We start from the raw sequence: 11,448 nt of genomic DNA on the forward strand, positions 1-11,448 counted from the left end.
GAAAAAGCCCACTATCCAACACTATAAAACAAAATAAAAGCAAACGAAACTAAATGGTTGATAATGGTTTTAATAATTGGATAAACTAGCAATAATTTGTACATTTTATTTACTATTTTGATGATTGTCACCTGACATATTATTGACCATGGATGATATACCCTCTGTAGAGTGTGTATCAAGAGACATGCAAGCTATTTTATTGTTTTTCTTTCGGCTTCTCCCGTTAGGGGTCGCCACAGCGGATCCTCCGCACGTTTGATTTTGGCATATGTTTTACGCTGGATGCCCTTCCTAACGCAACCCTCCCCAATTTATCCGGGCTTGGGACCGGCACTGAGAGTGGCTGGGGATGGTTCCCTGACCGGGAATCGAACCCGGGTCGCAGCGGTGAGAGCGCTGCATCTTAACCACTAGACCACCAGGGGACCTAATATGGCCAGGAAGAACAAAAATAATAATTAGCTTTTAAATTAATTAAATAAATAAATAATGATTACAGTTAATACCTGGCCTATAATTGTTGTTGCCAGTAAGACATTATACCTTACTTCACTATACCAATAGTAGATAAATCATACTAATTGTAAATAAAATTTTTTTTTTTTTTATTGTGCAATGCATTAAAGCTCTTCATAAAACTTGGCCCTATTTTTGTTTGTGCTGAACTGTTGACAAATTTTACACATGTTACCTTCTACAGAGTTTCCCCTTTAAAATCCTGCTTAACTCCAATTCAGTCTTAGGTTGTGAAAATCCAAGGGGTTGAATACATATTCAAGAGACTGTAAACAAGTATTGTACAGCATTATAAAGACTGTTTGTGAGACCAGCTGTCTGTGCTCATGATGTTTTTATTTCTTGCTTCTTACTCTGATGCTGGATCACCGAGCACACTTGCATGAGGTTTCACTCCGATGAGCCCTTTCAGCATTAATTAGTGTGGTCATTAATCAAGTCCAGCACAGATAGCTGCTTAATCCTGTTCTAATGCATTTTTCTGCAGGAGGGCTATGAAAGTTAATTGGATTTGATTGGATATTGCTATGATTGCCCCACATGAAACATCTTTAGTTATTAATTGGAGTATAGATTAATTGTTGCCTTTGATTAAATATTTTTGTACAAGAATTTAATCTAGACACAATTTAGGAAGAAAAGGATTAGTTTACACTAGTAAATTTCCATATTTTAGCCTTAAATAAAGCTGGCTTCTTTACAGGGGATTTACTAAGCATGCTGTCCAGTTGTGAGCAAATATGCAAAAATAAACCAGACAATTAACTGTGTATGCTTATCATATTTCTATTGTTTGTGATATCAGGGACTCAGAAACATGTCACCAAGGACATTGGTGCTTCATTAACTATGTGTTTCTTGACATGCTGGTTGATGTGATGGAATGTCTTATTGAAGAACTGTGTTCATGTATCCAATATTGTTTTTTTATTGGGTTATTTGTACATAGTTTTTTTTGTGTGTGCTTGTGTGTGTATGTTTTGTAATACTATTAGTTGAGCAGTTGAGGAGGGGATGTGACATTCTGAAACAGAACATGATGACCTCCCTTCAGAAACTTGGCCGTATGGCAGTTTTCCAACATGTAAACAACCCCAAAGACACACCGCCAAGAATGCGGAAGCTGAAGGTGATGGTGATGGAGTGGCCAAGTATGTCTCCAGATCGGAACCCTATTGAGCACCAGTGGGGCATCCTTAAGCAGAAGGTCGAGAAGCTCAAAGTGTCTAACATCCAGCAGCTCTGTGATGTCATTATAGAGGAGTAGGAAGAGGATTCCAGCATCAACCTGTGCAGCTCTGGTGATTTCCATGCCCAGGAGGATCAAAGCAGTGCTAGATATCAATGTTGTTCACACTAAATATTGACACGTTGGACAAAGTTTTGACATGTTCACCTCTGGGTGTACTCACCTTTGTTGCCAGTTATTTAGACAATAATATCTGTATGTTGGGTTATTTTAAGAGGACAGTAAATCTTTACTGCTACACAAGCTACCTGCTCCAAAATATATATATTTTTTATTTCTATAGTTTTGCCCCTCAATAGCATATAATACAATTAATGAAAATGTGAGGGATGTACTCATTTTTGTGAGTTGCTGTACGTGTCAAATGGCTAAAACCACATACGACCATATACAAATATATTTGAGAAAAAATAATACAAATTATTGAACACCCATTGCAAAGGAATGAATGAAGTAGGACAATCTGTTCCACCATTTCATGAGTGAGTAGAGTTCACTATGCTCTGATGTTATTATCAAGCAAGATTCACTCCCAGGCTGCTGTAATACAATCATGATCACAACAAAAAAAGAGTTTCATTCATTACTCTGTAGGCAAGTATCAAGGACTTGAAAAGAACAGCTATGGAGAGCTGTCTCCTAAATAAGAGCAGTGCAGTTTCCCTGCCCTCTATTATGACCCTCTAATGAATAGCATGTTCAGGGAATGATCTGAGCACAGTTCCTGTGAGACGAATGATGAGAAGGCTTATGGATTTAATAAGTATCTCAGACCATGCATTCCCAATCCACATTATTTAGCTGTGCTCACTCACAATGACCTAAATGTTCATTACTATTTGAAGTATTAAAAAAATATATTTAAATTGAATACCTCACACAAACTCACTCATGTATTCTGCAAAAGTGATTTTCTTATTACAGTGAACCTTTCATTCTTGGGGGGTTTGGACAAATCATAAATTCTCTTTCAGAACCTGGAGCTTTGGGAGGTCCAGGAGCTTTGCTGTACAGCAGGATGTACAGCTGTACTAAGGACCACCAAGGAGACCGCTATTGGCCAGTCTATGGCCACCCTAGCCTCCACAGAGAGGCATTTATAGCTTACCCTATAGGATCTTCCCGAAAGGAATAGATTTGTATTGCTGGACACCCCTCTAATGCTGACTGGCCTGTTTTCCAACAGTTGCTGGAGTTCCAGCAGTTTCTACCACATTGCTCTCATAGGGCTGCTTGGCAGGCGCAGCCCCAAGCACAACCCAGCACTTCCTGTCATCGGGGGGTACGGACCTGGAAAACTTCCAGCCTCCTTCATGGCTCCGAGAGCTGAACCAGGGATCTAGGCATACCAGAGGGACTCTCGAGAGACTGATACCGTTAGAGACTACCAGAAGTGTCTCCTGCATACTGTAGACAGAGGCTATACAATTCAGTTTAGGTCTCATACACCCCAGGTTGACAGGGTGTGTCTCAACCTGGTGGGATCTGAGCAGGCTCTGGTCATGGAACAAGGGGTAAACACTTGCCTGAGGATGGAGGCCATCGAGGTGGACAGAGAGTCCAGGTTCTACAGCCAGGCGGGGCAATTATTGGGCAGAGACCCGCTAGTGACACCTTTACTCCGCAGCACCTTGGAGGCTTAGGCCCCGGTGTGACCTAGAGTGCCTGCACTCAACCCAGAGAAATTGTAGCAACTATGCCATCCCTTCGAAACAAATTCGAAGGAGAAAGAACCCTGTTTAGAGCACGGGCCCAAAAACGAAACCCTTTAGATGGCTAAGGTACAAAAATCTTTTGCAAAATAGGACAGAGAATAATATACACAATCAAACGCCTAAACATTAAATAATTGATACCAGTAGCTCATCCACAATTAGTCCCAGCTATCAAAGAGGTTAACAGCCAGCTCAACTCTCTTGCTATGATGACTGCTTTCGTTGCATGGGGCAAACCTTTAGGCATAGGTGGACATCCCTCTTACATTTAACACTCAAAAGGCAATAACCACAAAAGAAAACACAGCAAACCTAAATCCTATACACAAAGGCATGCACACACACACACACAAAAGACAAGCACCATGAGTTAAGCTAGCAACATAAGCTGGAGTGTCTCTACGACATCTGCAATGCTGCAGGCTGGTCCACCCTTCTGACCTTTGTCAGGTTTTAAACCTTGACCTAAGTGCCACTCCTGTCCTTCGGCCTAGTTGTGCCCACACACACTAGGCAGAGATTGATCAGTCTGGTGGTATTGGACTCTTGATCCCAAAGTGTTGTTGATACGAGTTTCTGAAAAGGAACATGTTCAGGTTACGTATGTGTCCCTGGTTCCCTGAGGGAACAAAACGCTGCGTCTCCATGCGTGACCTGGAGACATTCGGTAGCTTACACACGAGGCAGTGTGATTGTCCTGTCCCATGCTGCACTTACCCCAGAGCCCAATTCATTGGCTAAAAAGCAACAACAAAAATTTCTTTACCTTAATGGTATAACGAGCTAATTATGTGCAGCAGTATCAGTACAGTCTTTGGAATTGATGTGTACCAGTACAAACTGTAAAAATTCAAAAAGTATTTTAATCCCCACATCCCTGTTATTGCAAATGCTTACTATAGGGGGAACGAGGAATTTTAAGGATTCCTGTCTGTCCTATTCCATAAGCATGCCAAAAGCCTCCACTGTCTAAGAAACAGATTCTTCCCCTCGGCTGTCAATCTGCTGAACTGCTTACAACTGCACTAATCGACCTGTCCTTTAACTACGCCATTTTCTCTTTTTAAACTTAAAATTAATATGCACAGTTTGTGGCTCCTACTTGCACAATAAATGTAGTTTAAATTAAGTGTAGTACTTTATATACTTTGTTTGGTTTTCAATAACTCATTCATAGCACTTATATTTATATTAAGTTTGTAATCTAGCATACCAGTGTAGATTTATTCATTACTAGAGACTCAAAGCACTTTTGTACGTCGCTCTGGATAAGGGCGTCTGCTAAATGCCGCAAATGTAAATGTAAATGTTTTAGTTAGACGTATGCTCACTGCACTGTTTGTCAATAATTTTACAATTGTAGGGAGTGAAGTTTGAGGCCATAGTGGATGTACTGCAGCTTTGAATGGGAGTCAGAGATAATGCAGCAATAATAGCGACCCACGATTCGAGTCATGGGGAAAAAAGGTCTGTGAAGGATTGAGTGAGGGAGAGAATAGAAAGATTAGATGAATGGTGTTATCCACTGTGGTGTATTTTTACGACGTTGATTGTCAATGAAACAAGTGAACTGATCTCCAGCTCCTTGTCAGTGTCCTGATTTCGGTGTGGACAATCGGTAGAACGAGCCAAGAACCCACGGACATGCGCTCAGGGTTGAAACGTGGAGGTTGGACCCTAACACTTTGTGCATTACACAAATTTACCTTATTTGTCTCCTAACTTGACCTTTATCACTTAGTGCTGCCTTGATATCTTTTCACTTGTGTTTACATGTTAAATGTGTTTAGTTGACTTTGTAATCATAATATGAACAATGACAATAAAAGTGGATCAAATCTGATCTAATGTAATCTAATCTAATTGAATCTAATCTGTAAACTAGTGGTAAAAATGTAATTAAATATTTTGCCCCAAATTCTCATCATTGCCTTTGAGAAAAAAGTCTCAGTAGAATCTTCATTCTTCACTTTTTCACTCAGTTGACTATATTAATTATATAAATGAATCAATCCAAATTAAAAATTTTCTACGATTGTGCAAACTCCAGTAGGTTGTTTGATGTTGAAAAAACAAGGTTAATTGGAAGGTAAAAGTATAATAAAAAAAAAAAACCTCTATTCTGTGGTTGAAACTTGGGACCTTCAGTAAAGCTAACACGCATGTTGACTTTTTTTTTACTTCTTTCACAAAATAATGCACTTAGATTTACATGCAGCAGAAGCTGGAAAAGAACTAAAATGTTGGCTGTCTAGGACTCCCTGAGGTTTGAATTGAGATGCCTTGCTTTCATTTCAATGCCAAACACACCAGGGCTGCACCATGGGAGACATGAATATGTTTAATTAGTGCTCTTTAGTATGTTAAATATAATTAGGTCACTGTTTCTCCCGTTTCTTTTTTTAGCATTCTTCTATGGACAATATTTAAAGTGGATGAATTGATGCACTCTGGCTCACAGCAAGTCAACTAAAAGATTCTGGTCTTTTTGTAGAGGATGGAAGAAAAAGACAGTGATCAGCCAATCAAAATCCCAATGTAGTGCTGATGGACAATCCTTTAGACTTAGCAAAGAGATACATAGGCCAAGGAAGAGGCTTTACATGTCTACATGTTTGATGTCAGATACATTATTACTCAGGTACAAAACCTGGTATGCTATTATGAGATTATTCATCAGCATCATGTGCAAACAGAAACATATCAGTATTATGTCACACACATCTTCAAAAAAATATTAATTTTATTGTAGCACATTTTAGCCTATATTGCTATATTTTTCTTGTCAGTTTATCCCTTCATGCCAATACTAATCCATAATTCAGATGCTATCACTGGAGTCTCTTGGGCCTACATCAAACAAACCAATGATCTTGAAGTTCAGGAAGGGTATTCCAGAAAGCGAGATGAATTAACTGTCACATATACCCAGAACACCTGTGATGAGCAAGAGTTAATCAACCTCCTATTGGTAACCCAGAGTTAATGCGTGTGCACGGCAAGTACAAAAAGACATTTTCAATGAATCGACAAAAAAAAAGCGAGCTAGGAAGTAAACACTAATGAGAAAAGAGGCCATCGAGGTGGTCCCTCCATCAGAACAAGAGTCCGGGTTCTACAGCCAGTACTTCATAGTTCCAGTGAGACTCAAGTTCAAGATGCTGACCCTCAAGCAGGTTGTGCTTCAAAACCTTCTCACAGGTAGTTCCTGAGGTTCGCTTTCAGGGCGGAAGCTTACCAATATCGGTTCTTCTATTTGGCCTTGCCTCTCACCCCGTGCCTTCACAAAATGTGTGGATGTGGATCCCCTCCGCACCATCATAGTCACGGGGCGATGCTTTTGTGCCTCAGATGTTTGGAGCGATCCCAGGTTCCAATCTATAGGCCCCATTCTGGGAGTTTTCGGTTGTGATTTAACATTAACAATGGATGCGTCCCTCACGTGAGACAGACAGACAGACAGACAGACAGACAGACAGACAGACAGACAGACAGAGAGTGAGTGAGTGAGTGAGTGAGTGAGTGAGTGAGTGAGTGAGTGAGTGTGTGTTTGACAGAATACACCCTAATTTCCTCATAAGAGGAAGTTAGAAAGTTAATTACCCAACCAACATTACAGTTCATGAAATTAGCTATCAAACAAGAGGAGTTGCTTGTTGTAATTACACAACTGAATAAGGTTTGCATATTTTAGTGAGTGTTTAAGAAGGGGAATATTTCTGACTTCATGTGCAAATTATGACACTTCTGCTTAAATGTATATTAAACAGAATTCTGCTTTATACAGTTCGTTTTGTATTGGCTATTAGTATTCATAATGTGATAACCATGTCTAAAATGTTATTGTTTTATTATTTAATTGTTTTGTACAACTATTAAAAACAAGCAGGTGCTAGAAATGAAAGAAAATAGTCATTATAAAATCTTTGCCCATATCAGCAAGATATAATTTTAAGATATTTTACCTTAAAAAAATATAACAATTATGACTGATCTGCACAGGAGTAGCTATATTGTCATGTAAAGATATATGTGCACAAAGATAACTGCAGGAATGTAAAGGAGGGAAAAAAGGGAACGAATTCAAATTGTTTAATTAAGAACAAAGTAAAAAAAAAAAGGCAAAGGGCAGGAGATCATCAAGCAGAATTAACTTTGGCAAGGCTATGGCAAAAACATTGAACAAAACAATATAGCAAAGATTTTAGACACATTTAGAGTCTCTTATATGCTGTGCTTGCTTGTGTGTGTGTGTGTGTGTGTGTGTGTGTGTCATTGAGAACAGGTGTGTTCAATCATTGTCTCAGCAACTGAGAATGTGTGAGAGGGTGTGTGGTCTGGGAGTTGTAGTCAATGGCAATCATGGTTGAAAGCCACAGTGACTACTGGGAAATAAAGTGATCTGACATGTATGCATAAATCACAGAAAGGGGAGTGTGTTAAATACATACTTATCTACAATTTCAACTGCTCCCTAGGAATTTGGTAACTTACCCAATACTCATAAAAGTCCTTTGAAATATGTCCATTATTTATTATTCTGTATTTGCCAAATTCAGTTTTGTTCATTTTGGTTCCAATGTCTTTATAGTTTTACAGGAGTGTCTTAATAGTGAAGAAATTGTGCAAAACCTTCAAGCAGAATAGGATGGAATCTATATTCACACTTCAATTCAGCCAAGATGTACTTTATGTACATTACATGGGATTATTTCTTCTGGGTGTAATTATTTTCTAGAAACACTAATAACTGCATTACCCTGACTCCCTATGTACACCTAGTCTAATCCAAAACTAATCCAGTCCAAAACTATAAGCAGAAAGATAAAGGCGCTCTAAAGAAATGTAAACAAACAAGTATGGTAGTGTGGTAACAGTAAGATACCACCCAGTCATTCACCGTGTCAACGGTTAACCTTGGCACTATACTAGACCCTGTTAACATCATAGTTGTCTTTCTGTTCTCAGTGCCCATTTTACCTTCATGCTTTTCAAATGTGACCAAAACAACTTCATGATTTAATCTTTAAATAATAAGAGCTAAAAACATAAAACTTTCTCTCTTTTTTATTCTTTCATAGTCGCTTGCAACCTTTTGTGAAAAATATGCTTTCAGGATAAGAAAAAAGTGGATGCCAACTTTCTGTCACACACTTCCTCACAATTTTAAAAACACCTGCTTCCAATTACCACCAAACAAAACCCGTCTTTGCATTTACAGCTTTGTCCAAAAAAATCTTTTATTCATCACTTTAATGGGAAATGATTATAGTTATTTTTAATCTCTCCGCTCATTTTTTTTTTTTTGTGTTTGATCCTACTCCAAGTGTAATAACATGCCTTATGCTTTAATCATTGGTGCTTTGCCTATGTTTTCTGCACATTCATCATTGCATTATACTTATTTAATGACACTATTTCTTGTTTAGTTAATGAGATTATTTTAAATGATCCCAATTCATGATTGAATATGAATATATTCAATTATTTTAAATAGTCTATTGTGTTCATTTCATGGCTTTTTTCATGGTATGTTAGTGTTTCCATCCAATAATATTTTAGCCCTCTGCAGAGAAGAGAAGAGAAGAAATTGTCACAAATATACTTACAATGCCTTTTTCAAGCTGGAAATTGTGAGTAAATTTCATTTAAAACAGTTCAAAACATTTGTTAAACCTTTTCAACATCCATTTATACTTTTGTGTAAGAATCATCTTATTGGGTTTCTTTCTTTCTAATGGAATTCATTCTCGCTGCATGAGACACTTGTCTGTGATGTAGCGCTCGGTTATACTGAATTTCTCTGTAATGTGAATAGTATATAAAAACATGATGTCATAATGATGGAATTGCGAGGTGGAATGATTCCAGTAGGACACCACTGAAGGCCTTAATGTGAAACACCTGGCCCTCCATTGCTTGGAATTTATTTTGTGAGTATGCATGTTGGTCAAGAGAGGAGTACGTCACAACACGATTGACCATTTTTTGTGTGAAACACAATGGCCAGCAAAAGGAATGGGAAAACAAACAAAACATGGTAAGGGACAAACATCTCTCTAATTACCTCGAGTTCACTTTGTTTATGCACCCGCATTTTTTTGCAAGAGCCTGTGCTGATGCTAATGATGCTATAAGCAAAATGAAGACATGCTGTTCAAGGATCTTTATTATTACATTAAGTGCATTTGGCAGACATCCTTATCCAGAGTGACTTACAATAATCTCATTTTATACAACTGAGCAGTTGATGGTTATGGGGTCTTGCACAGGGGCCCAGCAATGATAGCTTGGTGAAGCTAGGATTCAAACAACCTTCACGTTCACAGCTCTACACCCCTTAACTGCTACCACTTCATCATATCTTTTCCTTTTCCTATAGGGAACCCATATTATTATACAGTCTAAAAACTTGGTAAAAATATTGGATAAGTAATCTTAAAAGAGCACCGAAATCATACAGTTTACAGTCTTTTCCTGCTTTAAGCAAGACAACTATCCATTACTGGACAATTACACTGAATGGAAGTTGTACGATCTTAATAGCTCTTAGGTCTAACAAATATTCCTCAGTGAAAAGTACTCATCATGATTAGAAAACACCACAACAGCTTTCTTCTTACAAGTAATAAGTAAACACTTACCAGATGCTCGAGGCTGAAGTTTGAAATTTGTTGAGACATGCGATTAAGCTGCTGATACTCTCCTGGCTGTATTTCATTGCACTGCAGCTTTAGAGACTAAAAAGTGTAAGCTTTGCTTGTGTCTAATCTATGCTTATTATTTACAGTGAGTGAGCTATATGTTGTGTTTCACAAAAGAGCTGACATCTGTACAGAATGCAGTGAGAAATTTAAGGCAATTTTTTTTTCTTAATGCATTGCATTGTTCTTCAATTATACATATATACTAAACACATCTATGTTCACCTTATTGTAATAATTTGAGAATTAGCATTCATTTTGTCTGCTGTCTTGACAGAAGTTGTCATAATGTAGAGGTGAACTAAAACGTCAAGAAAACGTCCTGAGGAAAGGATTATGCGGCAGTGATGCTGTGCCTGGAACACTTTGGCGCGCAAAAGAACAGCTTTGCCAGACTCACATTGCAAGAGTGCTCTGAAAATTTTTATATTGTTCTTCTGCTGCCTCTATGTCTTTTGTCTTGAGTACATCAGCTTAATATGTAATCCCTAGTTTGTTTGGTAAGAGTGCTTGCTGAGATATTGTTCATTAAAATTTGACTTTATTAAAAAAATTTATGTTTTATCTGAAAACAAATGCATACAATTTAATTTTATATTTACCTTTGCTTTGGTGTTCTTAAGATACAGTCTTGTGAAACATTAATTAGAGGCACTCAGTAGGTACCTTTGCGAAGAGTATCCAACCAGTTCTTTTTTTTAAACAAGACAAATCATCTGGAGTTAGAATTTGCAGTAGAAATTTGTTTTATTGGTTTTGATTACCCACACATTATGCATTTGATGCAGGTGAGTAAGTTTGCAACCCCATTTCATAATAAATAAATAAATTCTTCAGTTTTACATACTATTAAAGTAGTATGTAAATTAAAGTAGTGGCTGAAAATCTGTATTTCTTTTACTTTATTCTTTAATAAAATGCTTATTATATCCATAAATAAACAAATTAACTTGCATGTGTAGCACATACTACATGAATAATATAGTATTGCCCAGAAGCTGTTCCCTCTGTAGTGCAAAATAATAACTGCGAATGAAAAGTACTGTAGTGGCTTCTTGGTTTTATTGGTCAATGTTGATTGTGTCTTTGCAGAAGCAGGCAGACAAGACATTAGTGTAGTGCACATGTATCATTGAAATGCCTGGGTCTTTGCCTATAATGCACTGCATCATTCAAAGCAACCATAATAGCGCTTAATGTTGGCTCCTCCACAACTGAAATTAGGCCGGAATTCAATTTACCATACAGATGAGGATTTAGG

Source organism: Silurus aristotelis, assembly GCF_946808225.1.
Source record: "Silurus aristotelis genome assembly, chromosome: 7".
NCBI classification, from domain to species: Eukaryota; Metazoa; Chordata; class Actinopteri; order Siluriformes; family Siluridae; genus Silurus; species Silurus aristotelis.